We start from the raw sequence: 13,811 nt of genomic DNA on the forward strand, positions 1-13,811 counted from the left end.
ACCCAAACCAAATATAGAGGTGCTCTATACATGTCGAAGTGTCAAAAAAATAAAATTGTATGAATTCAAAGTTGTATTCAAATGCGGAAGTGTAAAAAAAAAATAATATTGAATGAATTCAAAGTTGTATAGACCTATTCAAAATTTTAAAACACATATGTGTATAGAACAAAAATCCACGACTGGATCAATATGTCCAGTATAAAAATAGTGATGATTAGCCTAGTACTGTAGATTGATGCCGAGTGTTAATGCCGAGTGTATACATGTGTCAAAATGACTGTCCTACATATTTGACACCCCCCCCTCCCATTGGGCATTTTCACTCCCCGATCACTCTTAGTTTTTACACAGTCCTTTGATACATGAATTTAGTCTTACGTTTGTCCCTGCTCATGCACAACACCATTGTCAATGTCAAGCTCTATCAATATGCAATATAATTTGGAGAGAATGTGGTATAAGTGATGATTAATTTTAACTTACCTTAAAAATATGTAATAACCAAACGGTTTATTTTTTTCAAAATACTGCTTGTCTAATTCCACAATATAGTGATAGATGGACAAAACCTAGACATATTTGTGAACTTTCTGTCACTTAAAGAGTTCCTGTTGTTATTCAGGTTGTCCCTTATTCGCCTTGTTCTTGTTTGCATTTCTAAAAATATGCTTTATATTTTAAAAAAAGAATATTGACTGTATCCATCAACATTTGGATTTGTAGCCTTTCCATTGCCTAATTCCAATACGATACCATTACCATAATCATCAATAAATGATATATAATACGACATATACACTATAATATGACTAATTGTATAATTATTATATCTTTTTTTTTGTAACATTATCGTGAGAAATCTATTATGCTTATTTTCACATAACTTAATAATTTAGTTAATTAAATGATAAAGACAAAAAAGGGAAAACGCACATCTCACTACATTAGGACATCCAAAAATATTGCTCTTTGGGCGACCTTATTGGATGTGGTACATTGTAGCCATTCATGTTGAAGTATCTTTATGAAGCATTATGTAGAAACATACTAGCACTGCTACATGTAGCACAAATATGTGTGTAAAATTTGTATCAAAAATTTTTGATGCTTTTCAGCGTGCCAACTTTGTCATCTTAAAGAACACGGCGTGCTAATTGGTTTTTATGGGAATAAAGCCAACATGTCACAAAACCTCACTATAGCTGCCTATCATGGAATCACAGCAATGATACACGAGGAAAACGGTCTAAATACGTTTGTACAATGGCGTACACACATCGATGTGGATCCACGAGAGCTAGCAAGTGCCGGGTTTTGTAATACAGGCCAACGCCACCTGCTTCAGTGCCCATTTGGTGGTTGCACCATGCGGGTTGAAGATTTTGCAGTTGGTGAGCATTGTTTATAATATAAACCCATTGTATCAATTTTGTTTTTCATTCAAATCATTACATGTCAAAAAGTTCAATGATGGAAATGAAAAATCCCTTTCGCTGTTACACTTGCAGTACACCCTAGTCTGCTAAAACATGTTAATTTCTCATCCATGCAGGCACTACTTATTTTATTGCTGTTTATCTACACATCATTTAGATTATATAAGCAAATATGACCTCCTGAAATCATCCATTCTTTTTCTGAAAAACACATTTTTAGAAGTATACGTCAGTTTGCCACATGTGCAACTCTTTGGATTAAAAGGTCAGAAGAACCTTTGAATTAAAACGTGGATGTGGTCCAATTCCATGTCAAAAATAATATTGATAATGGTAATACACATGTATCTATTTGATATAAATAATTTTGTATAATTTTACTGTCTGAAATCTAGCGACTATTCTAGGTTTCAGACGCCCATTCGAGTGGCATGCGCAACAGAACCCTTCCTGCCCATTTGTGAGAGACAAAAATAATCACAACATTCCAATTAATATCGAAGATAAGCGTGGGTGTGCTGTGATCAGACCAGGTATATATATATATATATATATATATATATATATATATATGAGACGTTGTTTTAAATTTTGAGTATTATATATCAATCCGAAGAACTAAGCTTTGCAGTTATAATCGAAATATGATGATCTGTGCAACGTGCAATTTTGTCATTTAGATGCTTTGTTTGCTGGTCCAGCCTATCCACAGTTCACTGATATCTGTAATCGGCGGGCAACTTTTGGGACATGGCCGCTCTTTCTGCCTGAATTACCTGACAAGTTACAGGCGGCTGGCTTCTTTTATACAGGTGAGATACCAGTTACAGAAACTGCTATTTCAGATTTAAGAAAAATTAGTATACTGAAATGTATCTATTATGTATGCTGTTGCAACTGTTACTGAAAAATGCCCGATTTTGTTGTATTATATCAAACTATTTTTCGTAAGTCTATCAGACAATAATGCCAACTCATGTTTTGTTTAAATTGCTGCAGCGTTAACTTCACTAAAATACTAAATTACGTTTTTAAAAGCTGATTTATATGAATCTTATTACCACTATTTGTCGTTACTCAGGTTTTTGTGACTACGTCACATGTTTTTATTGCGGTGGACAACTTCGTAATTGGGAGGACGAAGGTGGTTCTCTGACAAATGTAGCATGGTTAGAACATGCGCGGTGGGTGCCGAGATGTCCGTTTTTGATAGCTGAAAAGGGACAGCAGTTTATTGATATGGTACAGAGCATATATCCCCCTAAGATGTGAGCGAAAGTGCACCCCCTCCCTCTTTTTGTCGACGGCGACAGCGAACTTCCGGCAGGGGTTCTCTCACCGGCCTTCGTCTCAGCGGTGTACCCGGCAGCCCACGGCGACAGCGATTTTCCAGCAGGGGTTTTACTCACCAGCCTTCGTCTCAGCAGTGTACCCGGCAGCCAACGGCGACAGCGATTTTCCGGCAGGGGTTCTTTCACCAGCCCTCGTCTCAGCGGTGTACCCGGCAGCCCACGGCGACAGCGATCTCCCGGCAGGGGTTTTCTCACCGGCCTTCGTCTCAGCGGTGTACCTTGCTACCTTCGGCGACAGCTAGCTGTCCCACCAGCAGCAGTTTTTCAATTCGTATTGTTTTATTCTAATCGAATTTTGTATTTTTTCATTGTATTGAATTTATTTTTTATTTTATATTGTTCTTGTCTTCGATTTTTTTCTTGTCTTCGATCCGCCCACAACATTAGATTTGTCAAATAATGGTTATGGTTAAATCATTCAATGAATATCTAACTTTTTATCATTTTACTGACAGCACGCACGTGTGTGCTCAGTTTATTCACTACATTTACTGTGGACGTTATGTTTTAAGTTCATAAACGTTTATTTTAGCTTCAGTCTACATGAACGCCTACAATTTTTGCATAGTAGCGTTAAATGACTTTCGACATCGCAACAAGAAGCCTGGTGAGTCGGTGACATTGATAAGGTGTTTACCCCCCCCCCCCCTCCCACACACACACACACACACACTCACCTATATAAATGGCCCAGTGAGATTACATCGGCCTGTGAAACTCCATCATGTCTCCGGCTCAAGTGAAGTTAATACTGTCTGGTTATGGCGTCGTACATCTGCTATATTTTACCTATCCTCGGTAATTGCAGTGAGTAGCTTCTGATCAAAAACTTTCTGTAGATAAGCTAGAGGCTACGGAGAACGGTCTCGCCTACTTCCTGTTACTAACGACGTATTTTGCTTTGGGAAGTTATATGCTCTTTGACATCATTATCATGAAAGCAGTGGAAAATCCCACAGCTGCTGGAAAAAACACAATTTGATAAGCAGTTTCACCGTAGGTCAGCCATCTTGGAATTTCCCTGGACTATTTTTAGCTCTGACGTCATCGGTAATGTTTGTTAATTATTTGACTGGATCAAAGTTTTCCTTTGAATTCTTGAGCTACTATTCATTACTATTATCCAATTCACTTTTTGCGAGGAACTTATTATGATTATCATAATATCGGTATGCTAAATAAACGATTCATGAAATGTTGGTTTCCAAGTTAAAACATATTTCAAAAAGAAAGGAAACGCCAGAAAATTTCGCTTTTCTATTTCACCGACTTATTATTAATCCTATAGACTGTGCATTGTGCTGTTTCCTTCAATATTCCTTTAAAGGGGGAGACATAACGGAATAGATGCCAGCACGAAAAGTTACGCGAAGTTAATTTGACAGTTCCGATAAGTGAATAGCAACCTTCATTAGCGTTTTATATAGGGCCTACTAAAGCCCAGTCTAACCAACGTTGGGAATGCCTGACACTGGTTGACGTATGTATGCTTAGTCCCAGATGAGCTGGGAAAGGCAGAATAATTTCATTTTTTTTTCTTTTTGTTTAAACACTTTATGCAAAGACCTCAATATACAGTATGTCCAGTAGCCATACTCGGACTTTACAATATATACTTGCTATAACTGCATCATCTGACCTAACAATATATTGTGTTATTATAATATTAAGCATATAAATTATAATCACTTCTTAAAAAAAGTTTTTTTACTAGTATAGATAGCGTGGCTGCATAAAAAACACAGGTATGTCGATGACTAAATTCATAAATAACTACAAAGAAAATGAGTAACATAGACGAAAATTAATAACATGAGTAGGCTACACTGAAATCGTAAACATACAGATGAAACTTTTATTATTTTTCATGTATCTTATTTTTTGTTTTTAAATGAATGAAGTAATCTTTACCGATTAAGGTCGGACGTTTAAGCCATATCAGCTACAACAAAATGAATGCTTGCACGAAAATTGCACTGAAGTCAACATGTCCGTTCTTATCAATTATTATTATTATTATTATGATTATTATTATTATGCCTGTCATTTTCTTCACAGACCTAGGATCTGATCAGATATAATTAACAAAAGAACTGGTGTAATAAACTAGTAGCTTACTGACGTAATTGACTCATTACTTACTGACGTAACGAACCATGTATTCACTGACGTAATGAAACAAATTAATTCCTCACTGTTAAAAGCCTATCTAAACAAGCAATGCATATTTTACGAATATAAAACACTTCTTTTAAGAAAAAGCACCGAACTGTGGAGTGTAGGTCCTATGGACTATTGAACTGTACATCGTCCACTATTTCCTGATGTACGTCTGCACATTTCTATCCGCAGGAACAGATTTCGTTAGCTGTTATCAATATTGTTTTTATACTAACAATAGTACTTGCAGTATAGTATATCACAGTTTAGATAGTATATCACAATTTAGATAGCATTATGTAATGCGTTCTCTTCCTAAGAGTTAAATCAGGCCCGTAGCCAGGGGGGGGGGGGGGGTTCGGGGGGTTCGAAAGAACCGCCCCTTTTGCTGGGAAAAGGTCCACTCTGGGTAAAATTTAACCTAGGTACATAACGATTTTATGGAAAAAAGGTCCACTTTTTCAGAAAAAGAACCCCCCTTTTGAAATTGCTGGCTACGGGCCTGTAAATATATATATACAAACAATTTTGTGATCGCTGCTGATATTACACAATTTATTCACTTTATTCTTCTGTCATTATATACGGGCAAACAACTTAAATTAACGCATATTGACGTATAATGCTGGTTCATTGATCTGTTCGTTATTTCTTGAATATGTTATTTAAAAACTCAACGCTTGCAGAAATAATGATATCAAGTCCGAGTATTTTTACCAAAAATAACTTTCTTACTGCCACAAAATCGCACTGCCCGGTATTGCATTATAGTCAAAAGCAGTTGCCCTTTCACCCCCTTCAATGTTGGGCTTGACAACATTTTAGTCAACATCAGACCCATACATCAGTGTTTACGACCTTTAACCCTCAATCACCTTTCAGGGGCCTCGCAGGCCCGGACCCATGTATCTTTTGCTCTCTCTTCGTTCGCATGAGGTTTTGAGCCTGTTCCTTTCATGTAATCCTCAAGCAACTTATACCCCATCAATGGATAAACAATTAGTTTTGAAATAATTTACAACATATGTAGAAATTAACTTTTCCAAAAGTTAGTCCCATTTCCTGGAAACCGGGCCTCTGAGGCCCGGTCCCTTGATAATTTTACTTCCACATGGGATAAATAAGTCTATGTTACCTCAAATAGCTTTACTATAAAATGTTTTACACAAGCAATATCATGTGTGCTATGACTATCAGTATGGTCAATGAAATCTGCCTGTGAAAGATTCAAGACCTGGAGAAATTATTATTTATGAGTAATCGGTCACCTTGGTCACCTGATATGCAGATATCAGTTTAAATCTATCATTATTACATACCTGATAGACTGCGCTACCTTTGCGAAACTTTCCATTTTGAGGAAAAAAAAAACACTTTTCTGCATTTTCCATACACAGTGTATACTCATGCACCCAGGTGGAGGTAAAGGGAGCAAGGGACTGGTGTAACATGAAAATCTGACTCCCCCAGTCAGATTTTCATAATGAAAATCTGACTCCTCATGAAAATTTGACTCCCCCACCACAAATGTTCATAAATCTTATTTTATTTGAGTATATGACTGTGATATTGTAGTATGTAAAATGGAGGATACTTTGGCACTTTTTTTAAGTTTGCAGGTGAATTTTTTCATGAAAAAAATATGAAAATTTAAAATGTGCACTTAACCGCCCATTGTCTCCCCTTTGAAAAAGCTATTTATTTGATATTGGATGATCATTTCTACATCTTTCCTTTAAATTTACTTTATGAAGATTATATTGGAAATATTTGAAAGTTTGATGGTAAACTATTGGGTGAAAAAACTAAAAACAAACATGAAAAATGGAAAATTAAAAATGTGCATTTTATCACCCAATAACTCCCCTATGAAAAAGCTATTTATTTGATATTTGATGATCATTCTGACATCTTTTCTATTAGGATACTTTATGAAAAATATATTGGAAATATTTAAAAGTTTGATGATAAAATAGTGAGTGAAAGAATGAAAAATAAATCATGAAAATCTTCATTTTTATACCCATGAGATTTGGATTCCCATAAAGAAAAGGACCTATTTTATATTCAGTCACCATACCATTGTTTTCTACATAGTTTGCACAGAGATGTACATTTTGTTATTATTTGAAAGTTTGGTGGTGAAAACTTTGGTGAATATTTTTAAAACAAGTATTCATCTTAATACCTGTAGGTTTTGCACTTCCATGTCAAAATGCTACATTTTTAACTCAAGAAATTGGCCCCATCGCCTTTTTACTGAATTCTTCTTATATAGCATACCCAGTATTTTACCATTCAATCTTTCAAATATTTCCAATATATTCTTCATTAAGTATCCTTAAAGAAAAGATGTCAGAATGATCATCAAATATCAAATAGATAGCCTTTTCATAGGGGAGTCATTGGGTGTTAGAATACAAATCTTTAATTTTTCTTATTTTTCATGTGTTTTTTTTATTATTTTTTTCACCCAATTTTTTAACCATCAAACTTTCAAGTACTTTCAATATATTCCTCATAAAGTATCCTCAAAGAAAAGATGTCAGAATGATCATCAAATATCAAATAAATAGCTTTTTCATAGGGGGGTCATTGGGTGTTCTAATATAAATCTTTAATTTTTCTTATTTTTTAATGTGTTATTATTTTTTTTTCACCCAATTTTTTAACCATTTAACTTTCAAGTACTTTCAATATATTCCTCATAAAGTATCCTCAAAGAAAAGATGTTGAAATGGTCATCAAATGTCAAATAAATAGCTTTTTATAGGGGAGTCCTTGGGTGGTAAAATACAAATCTTTAATTTTTTTTTTTATTTTTTCATGAAAATTTTCACCTGCAAACTAACAAAAAGTGCCAATGTGTCCTCCATTATGCATACTACAAGATCATAGTCATTTACTCAAATTAAATTAGATTTTTGAATGTTTTTTGATGGGAGTCAGATTTTCATGGTACACCGGGCCTCTGAGGCCCGGTTTCAGGGTTTACGTAGGGTTCCATTTCCTTGTGGATGAGGGTTAAATGATATATTATTGATATTTTTATAAATATGCTATTTGATATGTTAATGATACTGTTATGTTTTTATCAGTTTAAATTTAAAGTGTGCTCTAAATGTGCGTCTCATTGTCACCTTTGCTTAAAGCAATAATAACTCTTCCTTTGAGATTCAAAATTCCGCAAGAAATACATTCTAAACAACACACGGAAATCTATTATACTGCATTTCACCACTAAAACGGCTGTTATTGTGGTAAAACTAAAAACTGTGCTTGTTAATAGGGCTTTCGGTGCCTTTCTTCCCGGTCGTCAGGGCATTCGTTGCCAAGGATTTTGGCGTATCACGCGGATTCTCGTCACCACAGTCCCTAAAAACCAGTCAAATACGTGAACAGTATATCTGAAGCAATGTCCTATCTTTTCTAAAACACAGGACTACCCAACTACCAGACTCGGCACCGAATGATCCCGAATTCACCGGTAGATCGGAACACACTACCCGTTTTCAAGGTGTGTGTCAGTACGCATTTCACAGTATCATACCCGGTACACATTTTGAGATGAGATAGAGTACTTTCCAACCCCGCTGAGAATCATCACTTTCACATCGCGTACTAGGCGCGACTGATACTCCGAAGCGCGTACCGAGACACCTTGAAAACAGGTACATGTAGTGTGGTCCGACTTACCGGTGAATTCATTATCGTTCGGTGGCGAGTAGTTGGGTAGGCCTGAAACAGATGTCATCTGCCACAAGTATCAAAATATATTTGCTGTCTGGTATCATGTCTTGTTCTCCTTCTTGTTTTTATGTTTATCATATATGTGCCCTGCTGCACCAACGGCCACTGCAACGCCAGTACAAACAGCAGCCGCTAGCCAAAAATAATCTGCCTGAAAAATAAGATAAATCAATAAAACAAAATAATTGATTAAACAAGTGAATGGATTAAATGAAAAGAATTAAGATGTTGAACATTTACACACTGTTCTAGATGTGACAGAAAAAATAAAGATAATAACTCATAAGCTGATCATAAAATGAAGCTCATTAAAAAAAAAAGGAAAGAAAAACAGAAAAAATGTTAAACATACCTGTTCACTGAACTCCACTCCATATCTACACCAGGATACAAAATGTTCACAGTTTTTCAAGAGGACATTGTAGCCGATTTTTCCCACCTGTGACCAAGCCCTCTCCACGATCTCATCACACCGAAAAGGTCTGAAACACGAGAATTCGGGTATGATATGATTGTCCTCGTTATCTACTCACTTTAAAACTTTAATATTATATATCTGAAACATTTTAGTTAGCATTGAAGAAAGAATGAAATATTTTTTTTCTTAAAAAAGTACTGTGGCTTATGAACAGTAAGCAATTGACTGAAAAGAAAAACAATAACCCCGTGAATAATCCTATTATTATATCACCATTTTATATAACCAGTAGTCAGCTAGTGTATTGGCATGGGTGTGTTTATGGTACTGTTATAGTGAAGAATAACTACGACGATCTGGAGCTTTCGAGCGTTTATTCACCGACTCCCTCTTCATACAATTTCACAAATATTTATACTTAATTTCTCCGTACTGATGATGCACTGACTTGTTTTCTTTCCATTGTTTTTGCGTGATTACAAGGAATTTTCCATTCTCATGTTGTAAACCACCAATCAACATTTCCTTATTAGGTAATATCTAAGAGACTTGTTTTCAATTAAAGATATCTAAAATATTATTTGAATTACTCATGCTTAGACCTTATCCAAAACTCAGTCATCATGTGATAAACAGTTGATCAAAATTAAGATATGATATGAAATTAACCAATCACATAAACTGTTACTGATTTGACCTTTTCCATCTTTTTCTGATACTAAAAGCCTGTTCTACACTTGTTGAATATTGATGAAACTTAACTTACACTCAATAACACCCTATCCTTTTACTCTTTTAATTCCGTTATAATTGTTATCTGTAATTAGTGGAAATGTAAGTCATTCGCTTTACAACATACACCCCTTCTTCAAAATCCTCGAATTCTAAAACTCTACAACACTACTATCTTACCACCAACTCTGCAAAATAATAATATTTAATCAACATAATAACATCTACTAGTATTTTATCAACCATAACTGGTATTGGTGTTATGCTAATTATAAACATTTACCTGAGTTTGTGGTCTTTGTCATTGTTTTTTAACGCCTTACTCTCCCCCGCCACATCCCAGAAGGGAGAGACTTTCACAAAAGCCTTCGTTGATTGTACACCACTGGGGCTGCAGCACTTCCCTGGATCCCCAGAAATGTGGATTACGCGCTCATCACCTGAATGTAAATGTAAATTTTGTCATTAATTTAATTTAAAACCTCTACTTCAAACCGCTCTTTTTTGTTGTGTTGTTAAAGATCTAAATCAATCTTTTTACTGACAGTAGGCCTACGTGTGTGTGCTCAGTTGATTCACTTCATTTACTGTGGACGTTATGTTTTAAGTTCATAAACGTTTATTCTAGCTTAAGTCTACATGTACGCCTACAATATTTGCACATTAAATTAGCGTTAAATGACTTTCGAGTATCGCAACAAGAAATCTGGTGACTTTTATAAGGTATAAACCCCCCTCTCCACTCACCTATATATACAGCCCAGTGGAAGTACCCCGGCCTGCAATACTTTACCCTGTCTCCCGGCTTAAGGGAAGCTAACACTGTCTGGTTATGGCGTCGCACAACTTCCATATTTCACCTGTCCTCCGTAATTGTAGCAACAGCTTCTGATCCAAATTTTTTTGTCGATCAGCTAGAGGCTACGGAGAACGGTCTCGCTTACTCCCCGTTACTAACGATGTCCTTGGATTCGGGAAATTATATATAGGCCTATACCCTATAGGCCTATGAGGTTGCAGACGACTGCAACGTGATCATTTGCATGTGACGCATTTGCTTCAAATCCTCTAATCTCTGATAAGCCACAAGGACGGTCTAATAAAAGCAAATGAATAAACAGACATGTGACATGTGAATAGAAAGTAGGTATATAGCAGGGGCATATTATTATTATTATTTATTGCGGTTCAAGTACATTTTTTACAAAGACTATGACCTAACAGTATATATAATATAATCATATAACTAAAATTACAATAGTAAATTACAATATTGTTTATACAATAACTGTGATTAGATTTTACAATTGCAGTATGCGCTCGTTACTTTGGTTGACTAGGTGGTGGTTGGTTGAGAATATTTTTTCTTTCCTTATTACACATTGTGATATAGTGGGCCACATTCTTTATAACATGTAAATCGTTTGACTGCATTATGCATTTGAACTGACCCTCTGGGGTTTGTGTAGGATCTGGTTTTAGGATCTCCCTGTGTTTGGTGAGTAAGGGGCATTTTAAAAGAAAGTGTATTTCGTTTTCCACTTCATCTGAGCATAACTTGCAGATCCTTTCTTCAGGGGGTATTGATTTTGGTTTTCGGTATCTGCCTCTTTGGATTTCTAAGTCATGTGCCCCTGTTCTAAATTTTGCCAAATTTTGCATTTCATGTTTTGGTATAGGTGCTGTTGTGTACGCTTCCCTTTCATAATTTGTTTTAAATAATCGATATGTACGTAGCATGCTGTTTTCTCGCTCTATTTCTTTGAGAAGCAAAAGGGTATAATGACTTTCCAGTGCTTTTTTTAGGGGGGTATTAGTCTGTGTTTTCATTAGATTTTGAGTAATATATTTGATTTCGCTTGACCAATTTTTTACCTGTGTATCATGTTTTGTTTCATATTCATACATTGTTTTTGCCAAGCGCTGCTTTGGCATTTCAGAAAATCTTTGCCAGTAGGATGTAGCATGACCCATTATGTCATGTGTAATTGGGAATCTACCTAGTTCTGCTTTAGCTGCTATATTACTGGCATTGCGCCTCACACCTAAAATGTATTTGCAATAGTTATTTTGTACTACTTCGAATGGCAAAGTATTCATGTATTTAAGAGATTTTATGCTTTTAGATGCGATTGATGGTCCCCAGATTTCGCATCCGTACATCAGTATGGGTTTTATAAGGATATCGAAGAGTTTTAAATATGTCTGGGTCATATTGTGGGTGGTGGACTGTAAAGCCTGCTTAACTGCAAAAACCGCCTTCATGGCTTTACCTTTCAGATCATCAAGTGCGCTTTTGAATGATCCATTCGATTTGAATTTTATCCCTAAATAATTATATTCATGTGTTATTTCTATTGTTTGATGGTCTATTGTGAAATTCATGTTTGGTTTTTTGCCTGACTTACTAAATATCATTACTTTCGTTTTGTTGATATTGACTGTGAGCTTCCATTTTTTGCAGTAGTCCCCCAGATTGTCAAGACTTTTTTGTAGGCCCTTTGCAGATTTAGATAGAATAACGAGGTCATCAGCATATAAAAGGTGACTGATTGTAGTGTTGGCATTAACTTTTACGGGATCACATGTGCTATTGAATATATTTTTCATATCATCTATGTAAATATTAAAAAGCATTGGACTCAAGCTGTCACCTTGCCTTATTCCTATATCTGTCTTAAAGTAGTTAGTGCGTCTTTGGCCAATTTTGATACACAGCTCTGTAATTTGATACATGTGTTTTATTGTTCTATAAAAGTTTCCTCCTATTTTTTGTTTTAATACTTTGAGGAATAGACCTTCAATCCACACGCTATCAAAAGCTTTTTTAAGATCTATAAAACATGCGTATAACTTATTATTCTTATTGATAAATTGGTTGATAAGGCTGTTTAGAATGAACATATTGTCTGAGGTTCTATATGTAGGGCGGAACCCTGCTTGTTCTTCAGAAAGAGATTCACATTCTTCGATGTAGGAGAGAAGCCTGGTATTTAGAATTGAAGTGAAAAGTTTTCCTAAACAGCTGCTTATACAAATTCCTCGGTAGTTTTGTGGGTTCGAGGGATCTCCAGACTTCAGCAGTGGCTTTATCATACCTTTATTCCAAAGAGAGGGGAATTTACCACTACCTAGGATTAGATTGAATAGTTTAGCCAGTGATTTAGCTATGAATGCGGCAGACGTTTTTAGCATTTCATTAGAGATTGTATCTTCTCCGCATGATTTTCTGATTTTCAGAGCTCTGATAGCTGATTTAATTTCCTTGATGGTTATGGGGTAGTCCAACTTTTTGAATTGTTCATGGTCTAAGTGTTTTTCTAGGTTGGCTAGACTTCCGTGTAAGTTCTGATCATTTTGAGAGTTCTGACTCTCACCTAATTTTTTAAAGTAGTTGTACCAAGTATTGGACTCAATGTATTCCTATGAGTCACTTTTCATTTGCCCCTTCAGTTGCCCTATGATTTCCCAAAATTCTTTAGGGTTTTTATTTTCCATGTGTAATAGGTTGTTCAAAATATTGTTTTTCATTTGCTTCTTTTTATATTTTACTAGTTTTTTGTATTCTTTTGTTGCTCGATGATAACTAGTTTTCAGTGCCATATTAAATGGGTCTCTTCTCAGCTTTTTTCCTAGTCCTATACTTTCTTTTCTTAGTATGTTACAGTCCTGGTCGAACCACGGTTGTTTCATTTTGTGTTTGGATTTTTTGTTAACATGTGAACGCCTTCTTTTGAGTGCCCGGTTTGCTGCTGATTCCATTATGTTTGTGAACTCATTCACTGCATCATTTACTCCTGATTCGTTATTAGCAAAGGAGGTGCATTCGTAATCTATAATTTTTTGTATTATTCCTGCACTTATGAAAACCTTTTCAAAGGCTACTTTGGAGTCTTTATCCCATATAAATTTGCTTTTAATATTTGTAGTTTCATGTTGTTGTGTTTTTTTACCTTGTGT

General features: G+C 35.4%; 2 long non-coding RNA genes across 2 annotated transcripts; one reads left to right on the top strand and one right to left on the bottom strand.

Moving 5' to 3' along the window:
• Positions 1 to 2,123: 2,123 nt before the first annotated feature.
• Positions 2,124 to 3,125, top strand: LOC112042134 (uncharacterized). The gene is made up of 2 exons (XR_015331646.1): positions 2,124 to 2,251; positions 2,521 to 3,125. It is a non-coding gene; the product is annotated as an uncharacterized LOC112042134 (long non-coding RNA).
• Positions 3,126 to 8,727: 5,602 nt separating this feature from the next.
• On the bottom strand, positions 8,728 to 10,269 carry LOC147759156 (uncharacterized). The gene is made up of 3 exons (XR_015331583.1): positions 10,135 to 10,269; positions 9,054 to 9,183; positions 8,728 to 8,852 (listed from the first exon to the last, which is right to left on the bottom strand). It is a non-coding gene; the product is annotated as an uncharacterized LOC147759156 (long non-coding RNA).
• Positions 10,270 to 13,811: the final 3,542 nt, after the last annotated feature.

The sequence above is a fragment of the Lingula anatina genome, unplaced genomic scaffold (assembly GCF_051362555.1).
Source record: "Lingula anatina isolate TDL-2025a unplaced genomic scaffold, LinAna3.0 unanchor82, whole genome shotgun sequence".
NCBI classification, from domain to species: domain Eukaryota; kingdom Metazoa; phylum Brachiopoda; class Lingulata; order Lingulida; family Lingulidae; genus Lingula; species Lingula anatina.